The sequence below is a fragment of the Toxorhynchites rutilus genome, chromosome 1 (genome assembly GCF_029784135.1).
Source record: "Toxorhynchites rutilus septentrionalis strain SRP chromosome 1, ASM2978413v1, whole genome shotgun sequence".
NCBI lineage: Eukaryota > Metazoa > Arthropoda > Insecta > Diptera > Culicidae > Toxorhynchites > Toxorhynchites rutilus.
Genome location: NC_073744.1, coordinates 184,958,347 through 184,971,379, shown reverse-complemented (window position 1 = coordinate 184,971,379; position 13,033 = coordinate 184,958,347). Strand labels below are relative to the sequence as shown.

The 13,033-nt window shown below is 40.0% G+C and overlaps 1 protein-coding gene across 6 annotated transcripts in view; it reads right to left on the bottom strand.

Moving 5' to 3' along the window:
• LOC129763536 (Ca(2+)/calmodulin-responsive adenylate cyclase) overlaps positions 1-13,033 on the bottom strand; it is a 154,527-nt gene that overhangs the window by 123,778 nt on the left and 17,716 nt on the right. For all 6 annotated transcript variants that reach the window (XM_055762701.1, XM_055762707.1, XM_055762708.1 and 3 more), the window contains exon 2: positions 1,810-2,476. The gene's annotated coding sequence lies outside the window, so the exon portion shown is untranslated. The remainder of the gene's footprint in view (positions 1-1,809; positions 2,477-13,033) is intronic.

The window sequence follows — 13,033 nt, the reverse complement described above, 5'->3', positions numbered from 1 at the left end:
ACGCGACATAAAATAGGACCGCTCCTCCATGTTTGAATGTTTTATTTGTATACTGGGGCATATACGCACAGCCGAGTGGGCGATGGACCCAACTCTTTCCGTCCGAGCCGATGAGGTTCACTTTGGTCTCATCCGACCACAGCACATTTCTCCATAGTTTCTCCTTTTCCGGGTCCATCGCCCACTCGGCTGTGCGTATATGCCCCAGTATACAAATAAAACATTCAAACATGGAGGAGCGGTCCTATTTTATGTCGCGTTATTTTAGTCAGTAAGTATGCTTAAAACGCATTTTTAAATAAAGGACAATTGGTTTAACTACGGATGATTTTAATTTCTTCGAAGAACGGAATTTACAATTTGTAAATGGTTTGATGCACTTAAATGGAAATTTTTTTCTCAAAGTTTTGTCACTTTCTGTTTTGGATTGAGCTGTGGTCCTATTCTATTGTCCGACACTGTAGTATTTTAATAATAATTTAATAATTTATTGATGGTTTTGTTTCTAAAAGTGCAATAAAACCTTCAGATACAACTGATTTTATCATTCCAAGTGCTGATCGACTACAACTTTAGCTTTTACGTGCAATACTTTTTTCCGAAGGCCTTCTTTCTGATAACGTGACTTTCTTTTCAACGCAGTCTTTTAATTATATTTCCACTCGAGGCAACCGTCCGACCAACCACATCCTGATCGAGAGACAACAAAGCGGTTCGCAAGGATAAACGGGCATAATGCGCAACAAATTAGACCCAAAACCAGCCACCACCAGCAGCACCAGTCTAATTATAGCCGGAAGGGATGGAAGGAAACATTAGCGCGCACGCTGTTCAAAAGACGCTCACGCAAAACTGATTTTCCGTTCACGTTTTTCTCACAGAGGCCGGGGCCTGCATATGTGCAAATGATGGGCACTTCGCGTGACCACGGGTTTAAGCCCGAGTGACCTAACAGACACACACACACACACACACACACACACACACACACGCGTTCCCGTCGAGCTCGAGCACATGGTACCATATGCTCCAGGAGTGTACTGTTCTTTTTTTCCCCGAGTCTGCTGTTGCTCGACACAGCACCGATCGAAGATATCCAAACAACGACAGCCGGGGTAGATTGAAGCCCCATCCAAAGTGTCAATGTCGGTGTGTACATCGAGTCCTGTGGGTGCGCGCTAATGCCGAGCATTCCTGTATACACTTCATGTGCACTTGCACATGAACCCCGCACAGCTCCGGATTCGCAAAACACCTGAGACCCGAGGCAGTGGTGGCAGACGATAAGCTGTCCTATTTTTAATATGTTGCCTGACATGCCCGCATGAATATTCACAAGCGAGCGAGTCTCTGTCCTCCCGCGCTTCCCGCCCCACAGTGGGGTTCACTTGCTTTGTGTCTGATTGCGATCCGTTCCGTTCCGCTGTTGTTTGTCAATTTGCTCTCCCCTGTGGGGAAAACGGGTGAAAAGTTGTCAACTTCTTCGGAAAGTTTGGCCTGAGAATACTATTGGGGTACTAATATATACCGTGTCACGACAATTGCTTTCGGAGCGGTTTTGTTTCGTTCCAGATTGGCACCAGTCACGCTTTTCGTGATGCAATATCCGAGGGGAATCGATACAATTTGCATTGTGTGGAAGTTGTTGGCCGAAACTATGTTGCGAATGACGCATCACATTCTGATCTTGGGTAGTTAAACTTGTTTGAAGGAGAAATCTAATTCTGCTGTCTTATTGTTGACGGGTGAAACGTGTTGAAAATGCGTGTGAAATCCCGTCATAAGGGAATAACAATGCGGCAAACTTACCGTCCAAAGGTTCCCAAGCTGTCGGCAGCGGATCAGTTCCAGTCGCACAGGAATAATAACACTCGGTTCCGTCGAATACTGGTTATTGTTCTATTCACCAAAAACAAACAATTCTGACAACTTCTCCAAACAAAAGGAAGCCGCCGCACCGGTTTCCAAACATAACCTCACATCCAAAGGCGACTACTTCTGCTCCACGGCACTGTCTCTGCTTTGCACATCTCAACACTTTTTCCACTTTTTTTTTCTTCCCAACGAAAAGATGAAACAAAAATTCAAATCACTTTTTTTCACCTTCAATCGAATCACACTTTTCCTCGAAAGCACACCTTCCGTTTGCTGCTACTGCTGCTGTTGCATTTGCTTTTTTTCGTTTACTGAGAACTCTCAAACCCGCTTCTCGCACCCGTCACACACCGAACTGCACTGAAAGCACATGCAAGCTATGGAACAAATCCATGCTTCTTCTGCTGCTTCACAACAATACGATGCGACACCACACTTCAGACTTCCGACGAACGCGCGCTGCCTTCGGGACTGTGACACATGGGCGCGCAACACAACACTCTGTATAACAATAACAATAATGCAGTGGTTCCTCAATGTGTGTGGGGTGGTGTGGTGCCAATTCCCGACACAGACGTCGCTGGCGTCGGTTAACTTTCGGCTGCAAAAACAAAAACAAAAACGCATAATATGAGGGAGGGAAAAGGATTAATTTCTCATGCTTGGGTGTTTTGTTTTTCCGTCGCCGCGGAAAAAAATACTTTGTTTCTGTCACTCAGCTTCGGTATTAAATCTCTTTGTATGAGGCACTCAATCTTCACCCGCCGCCGCCGCCGTCACCACCGGCTGGTTGCCCTTCACTGTTGGGAGGGATTAAAGTCCTCCCGCTTTGTAACCACCGCCGGTGAAAGGTAAACAAATGTCATAATTTCGGGGTTATAATCAGACTGTTGAACTTTTCAGTCGAACGCCGTCTGTGGCGTGGGGGCGGGAGGTGAGTTCCACCAACCCACCAAAACAGCATCCACCCCAGAAATGCTGGGAATACGACCAATGCCAGTTTTATCTCACCGTGGCGAGCAAAGCTATTCAAGATACTTCGTGGTTTTCGGGAGTAAGAGTGTTTTATGCTCTCAACCCCGGAAATGTTTGTGGTCTCCAAGGGATGGTACCAGATGCAGGACATACAGGAGATGTGTCTAAAACGCGCCTGCCGGGCAATTTGACCCGTCTGATTTTCTCGTACACCAGCAAGAATAGAAATGCAATGAATATAGGCAATCGTGCTAGTCATTGATAGAATCCTACCATGTAAGTGTTTAACATTTGTAACATGCTTTAAAAAATAAGAAAAATAATTTTCTTTGGAAGCAATTTTCGATGTAATTTTCTACATCATTTCTATAAGGTTTTTGTTGCTTGAAACCGATTCAGAGGCGATAACTGTGGGTCATATTTATTGAGTCGAGTTCCCAGTGAATATCTCAGATGAAGAAAATGGTAAGAAAGGATTCATTTCCTTCTCAATTTGATATTTTCCGCATCAGCTTACCATCGGGCAGTATGGCATACCCTCGATCGGGGCAATTTGCTCGCTTTCGGCCGTAAACATTCTCACGAGAGCAATAGCTTGTATGTGAAGAATGCCAGATGATTTTTTCAAATATCTCTGCATGGCACAAATAAATGTCTTCAAATGTAATCATAATGAACAAAAATGAGCAAACCATCACGATATTTCTAAATAATGTTCGATAAATCACACAAACAGTTGTTTTCACATACTTCGAAATGACCTCAGTCTGTTTTCACAAAATTAAATGTCTTGACAACGAAAACATGTCTTCACATCTGGCATCTATATTATGTGCTCAGAGAATGCAGGAAAACAAGAGCGCGGATGCACGAATACTGGGAGAACACGCTCACCGGAGAAACGGTTTCTTCTCTTCGCTGGTGGGCATGAAAGGAATAGATTGATGGAATCTCTCATTCATACAAGCTGTTTCTCTGAGCTTTCTAGTCTCTGAGAGAAACAACTCATGGGCATATTATACTTCTGCTGAGCCATTTAACACCGTATGATTGGGAATTTAGAATTTGGGCGCCTTACAAAATAAAATTCGTAGCACTTTTGTTATTCAGTATCTAAAATACAGAACGATTACAGCTGACTGAGGGTTAACTAATCTACGTACTGACGTAGTTGTTACCATAAATTTTAAGAGCACGGTCAAGATAAATCCATTCTCGCTTAGGGGGTGCGTATTACACACTTCTCCTATACCTAAGCAAATGCTGAGGTGATTGGCCTGGGTTTCTTGGGTCGACTAAAACAGTAAAAAAAATGTTTGTTGATGTATGTTAAGGGGACCTTTACTGTCAATATTTCAGACATAATTTTGATCGCGCTACATAAATATTCAATTCACTCACAAAAATGTAATCGTTTCATTATAGGAAACAGTGGGTCGTCCACCCTACGAGAATAGCTATCAGCTACTAGCTCTTGAAACCCCTCGAACTCCGACAAAAACTAAGCCGGATAATGTTAGCAGCTAAAGTGATGGTTGGTGATATAGACTACCCTGATATTATAGCGGAGCTGAACATCTACGTATCTGAAAAAATCATTGGTACCAGAAATTTCCTCCATCTTGGGATCCTTTCGGATCCCAAGACTTCAAGACTCAATTCTTTTCGTGTCAGCGAATTGAAGTAAACTCAACTTCAACCAATTTGCTGAAATCAGGGTTGCCACATATACAGAATATCCTGTATTTTACAGATTTTTTGCCAATTTTGACGTAGGACTACGTCTTTCATTTCTATACCGGGGTGTAAAATCAAAGTTTCGAAAACGAAAGCGTTACGCCGGAGACCGAGATTTTGAGCGTTAATAGCTCCTAAACAACTGAACGAAATGGTATTATAAACACTTCATTCGAAAGATAAAATGTCTACGCGTTCTATACTTGTTACTTTTTGATCCAAAAACTTGTTTCAATAGTCTTAAAATTGCTTTCAAAACAGGCTATTGAAATCACCAATCGGTATATAAGCGAGCGCCGCTCGGAAATCCACTCAGTTCTAATTGAACAGCGATTGGAGCTTGTTGTCGCTGTTGTGGTGAAGCTCTTCGTTTATCATGAAAGAGCGGATGAACGGTATCACCAAGAGCCTGTTTGTGCACCCTAGGCCAGAAGGGAATCCATCAGGAGGAGAGTGATGCCACAAACGGCTCCCCGGGAAGATTTCGAAGCAGCCGCTACACACACACACATACACGCGCGGAATTCTTTCCGTTTGGATGCCATTCAGCATCGAGAAAGATCCGGAAAGATCTAATCATTTCTGGAAAATAATCTGCCAGTTCCTCTGGGAATTTAAAAATACATTCATGTGAAAGAGTTTATTTGAATGTTTTCTATCCATGTAACACTGTGACCAAATACATTTGGTTTTGTGATTTTTCAATCAATCGCAATTAACAGGATAGCTTCTGAAGATTATTCTTCCCCATCAGTAGGATATTTCCGTATCCAATATTGTATGCGCCCGCAATCGATTATTGCTCAGTCGCCGAAAGTTCCTAGCTCAGAGAGTTCATTCCCCTCTAGTTTGCCTTCCAAATTGCCATCGTGAACCACACCTTCTCTCGATTCAATCACACACAAAAAGCATACTTAAGCGATATTCTGGTGGTGAGACACATTCTTTCTTTGTGTGGACACCGACTGGACAACATCGTTGCTGGACGAGCTGGACGGCGAGGGATCCAGTGCCTTTCTCAAGGCAAGAGGGCGGAGGTGGTAGCGCTGGAGTAGAGTAATAGAGTAGAGTAGAGTTTTCAAAGGGCCTTTCTCAAGGCTAGAGACGAATGAACTGCAAAAGTTTAAAGTCTCTATAAATACAAGACCTTCCTTTTTCTGAGACACATTCATTTTTCGTGAGGACATCGACAAGACAACATCGTTGCCTAACGTGCTGGAGGAGGTGGACGGCGAAGGATCGACACATACACGCGCAGAATTCTTTCCGTTTGGATGCCATTCAGCATCGAGAAAGTTCCGGAAAGATCTAATCATTGCCTGAAAATAATCTGCCAGTTCCTCTGGGAATTTAAAAATACATTCATGTGAAAGAGTTTATTTGAAGGTTTTCTATCCATGTAACACTGTGACCAAATATGTTTCAATCAAGTGCTATTAACAGGTGGTTATCGAGTTAGTATTAACCACTGGTGGGCTTCCAGTATCGAGGAAAATGTGGAAATATCTAATCGTTACTGAAAATAATCTGCCAGTTCCTCTGGGAATTTATAAATACATTCATGTGAAAGAGTTTATTTTAATGTTTTCTATCCATGTAACACTGTGACCAAATACATTTGGTTTTGTGATTTTTCAATCAATCGCAATTAACAGGATAGCTTCTGAAGATTATTCTTCCCCATCAGTAGGATATTTCCGAATCCAATATTGTATGCGCCCGCAATCGATTATTGCTCAGTCGCCGAAAGTTCCGAGCTCAGAGAGTTCATTCCCCTCTAGTTTGCCTTCCAAATTGCCATCGTAAACCACGCCTACTCTCGATTCAATCACGCACAAAAAGCATACTTAAGCGATATTCTGGTGGTGAGACGCATTCATTTTTCTTGAGGACATCGACAAGACAACATCGTTGCTGAGGGTGAGGTCGGCGAAGGATCGAGATCTGCCCTGAAACGCAAGCAGTTTGTTTGAAACTGTGAGGGAACACAGAGAAGCCTATCCTTCAGGAGAAGAGAAGGTGACCATCGAAGCAGCCGCTACACACACACACACATACACGCACGGAATTCTTTCCGTTTGGATGCCATTCAGCATCGAGAAAGATCCGGAAAATAATCTGCCAGTTCCTCTGGGAATTTAAAAATACATTCATGTGAAAGAGTTTATTTGAATGTTTTCTATCCATGTAACACTGTGACCAAATATGTTTCAAGCAAGTGCTATTAACAGATGGTTATCGAGTTAGCATTAACCACTGGTGGGCTTCCAGTATCGAGGAAAATGCGGAAATATCTAATCGTTACTGAAAATAATCTGCCAGTTCCTCTGGGAAATTAAAATTACATTCATGTGAAAGAGTTTATTTTAATGTTTTTTATCCAAATGTGACCAAATACATTTGGTTTTGTGATTTTTCAATCAATCGCAATTAACAGGATAGCTTCTGAAGATTATTCTTCCCCATCAGTAGGATATTTCCGTATCCAATATTGGATGCATAAAACCTTGTGCCTCCAACGTAACGCTCTCGTTTTCGAAGTCCCCCAAATATTCATTCATTCAGAATGAATTCAGATTCAACTTCAAACAAATGATCTCTAAATCAACGATAGTCCTACGTCACCCTTGCGGTTATACCATAGATATAACCCACTTCCTGTTTTTTTTTAAATTCAATGTTAAATATTAAATTTGTTACAGTGCATACATAGATACCTTGATTTATTAAAAAGTTGGACGCAACGCAACGAGATGGCTTTCGTTGAAGGTTAAGCGAATTCTGGAGCGATTTGAAGAGCTTAAAGTTTTTTCGTTCCGAGTTATGTATGACCATAATCAATTTGCTAATCGTATATTGACTCATTTAAACGATCCTATGACTAAACCGATTATACTGTTCCCAAACTTTGTTCTACCGCTCATCAATAATGTCAATCACTCCTTTCAATCAGAAAGTTCTCAATTTTGCGAACTTTATAATGAGAGAAGACTGTTATTATTGATCATTTTGGGTAACTTATGCTTGGAGAGCTACGTGCAACGATTCGTTGATGCTGACCTTGATGTGAAAGATTTTGAAGACTTTCTAAGGATGTTTGCGTTGGTATCGATGCAGAAGAAGCTGAAAAAGGATTGGATGCAGCTAAGAAGTTGATCTTTGAATTGATTTGTCCTGACTTCTATATTGAACTGGTGAAATATAGTTGCAGCCTCGATAAACCCTCAAAATTTCGTCAAGCTACCAAACCTTAATGATTTGATGCTACAATTTCCTCAATTCGTTGAAACAGGTAATAGAAAGGGCTTGGGTTCTGAATTTAGGCTACTCAAGTCGAATATAAATAATAATTCCATGGGGCAAAATTGAGTGATTGGCTCCTTGCAGTTGGATATCAAAAGGCGTGATGGGAAGTTTCCGTATCCATTGCTAAGGTCGTTTGTAAGAGATTTTTTGCGGCTCCCCAAAGGTTATGCCTTACAAATAAATGAACTGAAAAAAAAGATATTTGCTGACATTCATCAGCAAGTGTTGAGCGAACATTTTTGCTTTACAGTGCCAACAGAACAAAGTTCGGAAATCGGTTGGTTCACACAATTATGGACTTTATTTTGAGAGTGAGGAACCATGTATCGGCTCAAGGAGGAGCGTCAAAGTTGAAGTTGAAGGAAAATTTGAAGGCAAAGTACAACAAAACCATCTGAAAACATGGTACAATTTAGAGGCAAAAAACTTTCCTATGATTTATTTTATTGTATTGACACGACTTTAACAACCCATCAATAAGAAAAATAAGTTCAAAGTGAAAATAAACTCTTATTTTCATTTTTTTTTCCTCTAACTTCCCGATACAGATTTTTTGGCTAAAAATACAGATGTACAGATTTTTTCAGAAAATTTCACAGATTTAAATGTGGCAACCCTGGCTGAAACGTATCGTCGTCGGATTCAACGTGGACCATTGGATCAACGATAAACGCTTGGTGCGAAGTACATCCAACAGAGTAATAACACGCCTTGAATGCATTCTGAGTGGCAAGCTCTAGAATACGCGTGACCATAGCAGGGTTGCCATAATAAAATCTGTGTTTTTGACCTGAAAAAATCTTTTTATCTTAATTTTTTCTCAAAAAATCTGTATTAAATTTACAAGTCCTATTTCGAAGTATAAGTTTAGCTTTTGTATCATGGGTAGACATAGTTATTATTGATTAGACGATGTTAATTGTATTCACGTAAAGCCAAGAAACATATATACTGTAGTAAAAATACAATGCTTTATTGAGGTTTAATGGAATTTATTCAGTTAGCAAGGCATGATTATTTACAAAGCGCAACGCAATAACCTTCATTATAATATATTTCCAGTACAAAAATTTTATGGTTGTAATGAATTGAAAAGCAACAGTTCAAAAACTGTTCGAATTCAGGATTTCGAGTGGTTTGAGCTTCAATATTTTTTGAGCTGAGTTAATCCCTTCTTTTCACTTTGAGCTGTGCGAAAGATAACCATACATATCTAGACCGCAATGTGTTTTTCAAGACTAGAGCAATTTTTTAGTCCATGTTTGGAAAACGTCTTGCGGTCTACACAAATTCATGGGAAATTCGAAGCTCTATTTTCCACGCTAGTTTAACATATTGACTATAGAGATTTTTATAATTGTATTGCAATAGATTATTAGAGAGTGTTTAAATCGGTTGGTTCTAAAACATGATGAATATATCACTAAATATCTGAGCATAACGAACTTACAATTTGATAATTTTTATATATGTACTACCCATATGCTGCCCGAAAACGTAATCCTGCGTCAAAACGGTTCGATGGTTCTTCAAGATATTTTAAATTCTTAAAAAAATCTCAAGGCAAAACGTACGACAGTATGAGCGCACTTTTGAATTTTACATTGTCTTTATCTGTGTTTTAGTAGGGAAAAGATAAACAGTGTTATTTATTTATTGTTACGCTAACCGGTACCGCAAATGTTTGCATTAGAATTAAACAAATTCAAAGGCTATATGAAAAATAGGTGATATGGGATAAAACATTAACATCAAGTCATACTTATTATTGGAACGTTATTTAAAAAAAAATCTGAATATTCTGTATAAAACCAAAAAAATCTGTAATCTGTATCTACAGATTCTTGGTTTCTAAAAGTCTAAAAAAATCTATAGAAATACAGATTATTCTGTAGATATGGTAGCCCTGGACCACAGTGCAAGTCGGAGGAAATTTCATTGACGAAAAATCCCCCCGATCAGAACGGAAATCGAACCCGAACCCCCGGCATGTTAGTTGTGACACTAACCACTCGACCACGGGAGTACAGAGTTAGCTTACACGATTTTCTTCGATTGCACACTGTATCGAGCAAGAGGCAAAATAAATAACCCGCTCTGTGATTTCCATTTGATTGTTGAAATATTGTTGCATTCTGACTAATGGAATATCCCTCAGGCTAAGGCGAATGAGCTGTAAAAGTTGAAAACGTCTTTACTTTAACTCTATCTCTGTCTTCTTATATCTTTTTCTTTCTCTATACCTATCTCTCTCTTTTCTTCTTTCAATCTTTTTCTCTCTTTTTACTTCTCTTTCTCTCTCTCTTTCATACTCTCGCGTCTTATCTTTTTTCTCTGTTTCTTCTCTCTCGTTCCCTCAACCTGTCTCTCTCCCTCTCTTTCCTTCCCTCTCTCGTTTTTTTGATGTAGGATTACGTCTTTCGGGAACATATTGGGGTACAAATTGAAAATCGAAAATCGAGTACATCGTGAAAATTGTCCAATTTCAAACGCTTTTTGCTCAGTCATTCCATGATGGATTGATGAAATCTATGCGTCAATCGATTTGGGCACTCCATAATAATTTTTTATATTGAAGAAAATAATATACGTCATGAAACTAACTATCGAACAATTGAAAAATCTCAACCCCTATCCTAACGGAAATACCCACTTATGATTGGTCGAAATTGACAACACACGCGGCGGGTCCCTAACAGAGACATCAAAACCAAGCTGCCTGGCGGAAATCGGCATGGCAAATATATGCAAGTCGAGGGCATTTTTGTATTGCAAGCAAGGTGAGTGATACGATTAATTCTAGCAAATTAAATTTAAATTTGGAACTTTAATGTTGCTTCGTGAAATTTCATATCGATGGCCGATCGTGTATTGTGAAAAATTTAGCACAAGTGTAAGCGAAAAATTATATATGGTAGCAGTTGTGTTAAAAATGACTTCATATATTATATGAAACGATTTATTTCAATTTTCATAAATAAAAAGTCGATGGGTCTGAGCCTAGGGGCACGGACGGGATCTTGACATAGGACTGTGATTGTGTGAAGTAATTGTATTTGAGTTCACAATTTGACGATTTAATTGGGTATGTTTTCTTCCGATTGCACTATCCACTCGCTTCCTCCCCGACGCAACAAGCAATATTTTTGCCTATATTCGGGCGTAAGTTCATAATGTGAGTTGATGCATAAAATGAATTATTCTCCATTTACCGATAATAAGCATTAATTTTATATTATATTGTTGTCCAATCAATGTGTGCTCAATTCACGTTTTTATTGTGTAGGTCTCACTACTAACAATTTGTGTAATTGTGGTCCAGGATGTCATAATATCGAGTATGTTGTTTGGTTATGTAAAAATGCAATAAATGAATTCAAATGGCTGCTGATTTAGAAGATCGAAAGGGTATACCCACGTAAATCAGATGATTCAGGCTATAAAGTTATTACAAACAATGTTCCGGACAACGTGGTAACAAAGAAGATAATGCTATTTTTATCTATTAGACTGTCAAAAAAGTCCTGCGGTATTTTTTTTGAATTTTCATTTGTTCATAAAATTAGTTACAATTATCTGTTTTAAGTCAAATATGCGCCGTTTTATTCGATGACTTGTTCCAACAAGATGCCAACTTCATAATACCCCTGTTATAGAAGCTCGCTTCCTTATTGGCAAAAAACTCGGATAGCCAATTTTCACAGGCCTCTTTTGTGGCTAACTTCTGACTACCTACCAAAAACAGGTGGTAGTCACTTGGTGCATGGTCCGGACTATACGGCGGATGCAAAAGAACCTCCCATCCGAGCTCCCGGAGCTTCTGGCGCGTCACCAAAGAAGTGTGTGGCCTGGCGTTGTCCTCATGGAAGACAATGCGGCCTCTGTTTATCAAAGATGGCCTCTTCTTCATGAGTGCTACCTTCAAGCGGTCCAGTTGTTGGCAGTACAGATCCGAATTGAGCGTTTGGCCATAGGGAAGCAGCTCATAATGGATTATTCCTTGACAATCCCACCAAACACACAGCAGAACCTTCCTGGCCGTTAATGAGGGCTTGGCCACCGTCTGAGCCGCTTCAGCGGGCTTCGACCACGACCGTTTGCGCTTCACGTTGTAGTGAGTGACCCACTTTTCATCGCCAGTCACCATCCGCTTTAGAAACGGGTCGATTTTGTTGCGATTCAGCAGCGATTCCCATGCGTCGATACGGTCAAAGATGTTTTTTTGCGTCAACGTGTGTGGCACCCATACATCGAGCTTCTTTGTGAATCCAAGCTTCTTCAAATGGTTAATAACGGTTTGATGACTTATCCCCAGCTCTTGGCCGATGCTACGGCTGCTACTATGCCGGTCTTTCTCGGCTAATTCAGCGATTTTGTCGCAATTTTCGACGACAGGCCTTCCGGAGCGTGGCGCATCTTCGACGACCTCTACACCAGAACGAAAACGTTGAAACCATCGATGTGCGGTGGAAATGGAAACTGTATCGGGTTCATAAACTGCACAAATTTTATTGGCAGCTTGAGATGCATTTTTGCCTTTGTCATAGTAGTACTGTAAAATATGTCAGATTTTCTCTTTATTTTGCTCCATAATTGCGACACTATAACTCACGAACGACTTAATCAAACAAAACACTGTCAAGGACTTTATTATAGCGCAAAAATACCTTTCCAACAAGCTATAGTATGACTCGATACAATGAATACAACTAGAACTACGCGCTTACAACGACACCTCGCGGAAATACCGCAGGACTGACAGCCTAATATAATATATTTTTGTAGTCATAGATTGATTTGACTCAGGCTTACATTTATGTTGGTCTTAACTATTTATACTTGTGTTTACAAATGCTACATGATGACTCTTTGTCTTCTTCTGAATGATTGAATTAACAGAAGAAAAGGGTAGTAATGGCTTAAATGGTATTTATGTGTACATTTTTGAACAGAATGCGGTACCGAATTCTACCACGTTATGTCATCTAACCCGTTTAAAGGATACAAGTACATACAGGAAACGGGTTTTCCAGGGCATCCATTTGATGTATCAAAAGAGAAAAAATACAGATTTAGAACAATGAAAAACTCAATTTAAAATCAATTACTACACACAATCACAGTTCTATGTCAAGATCCC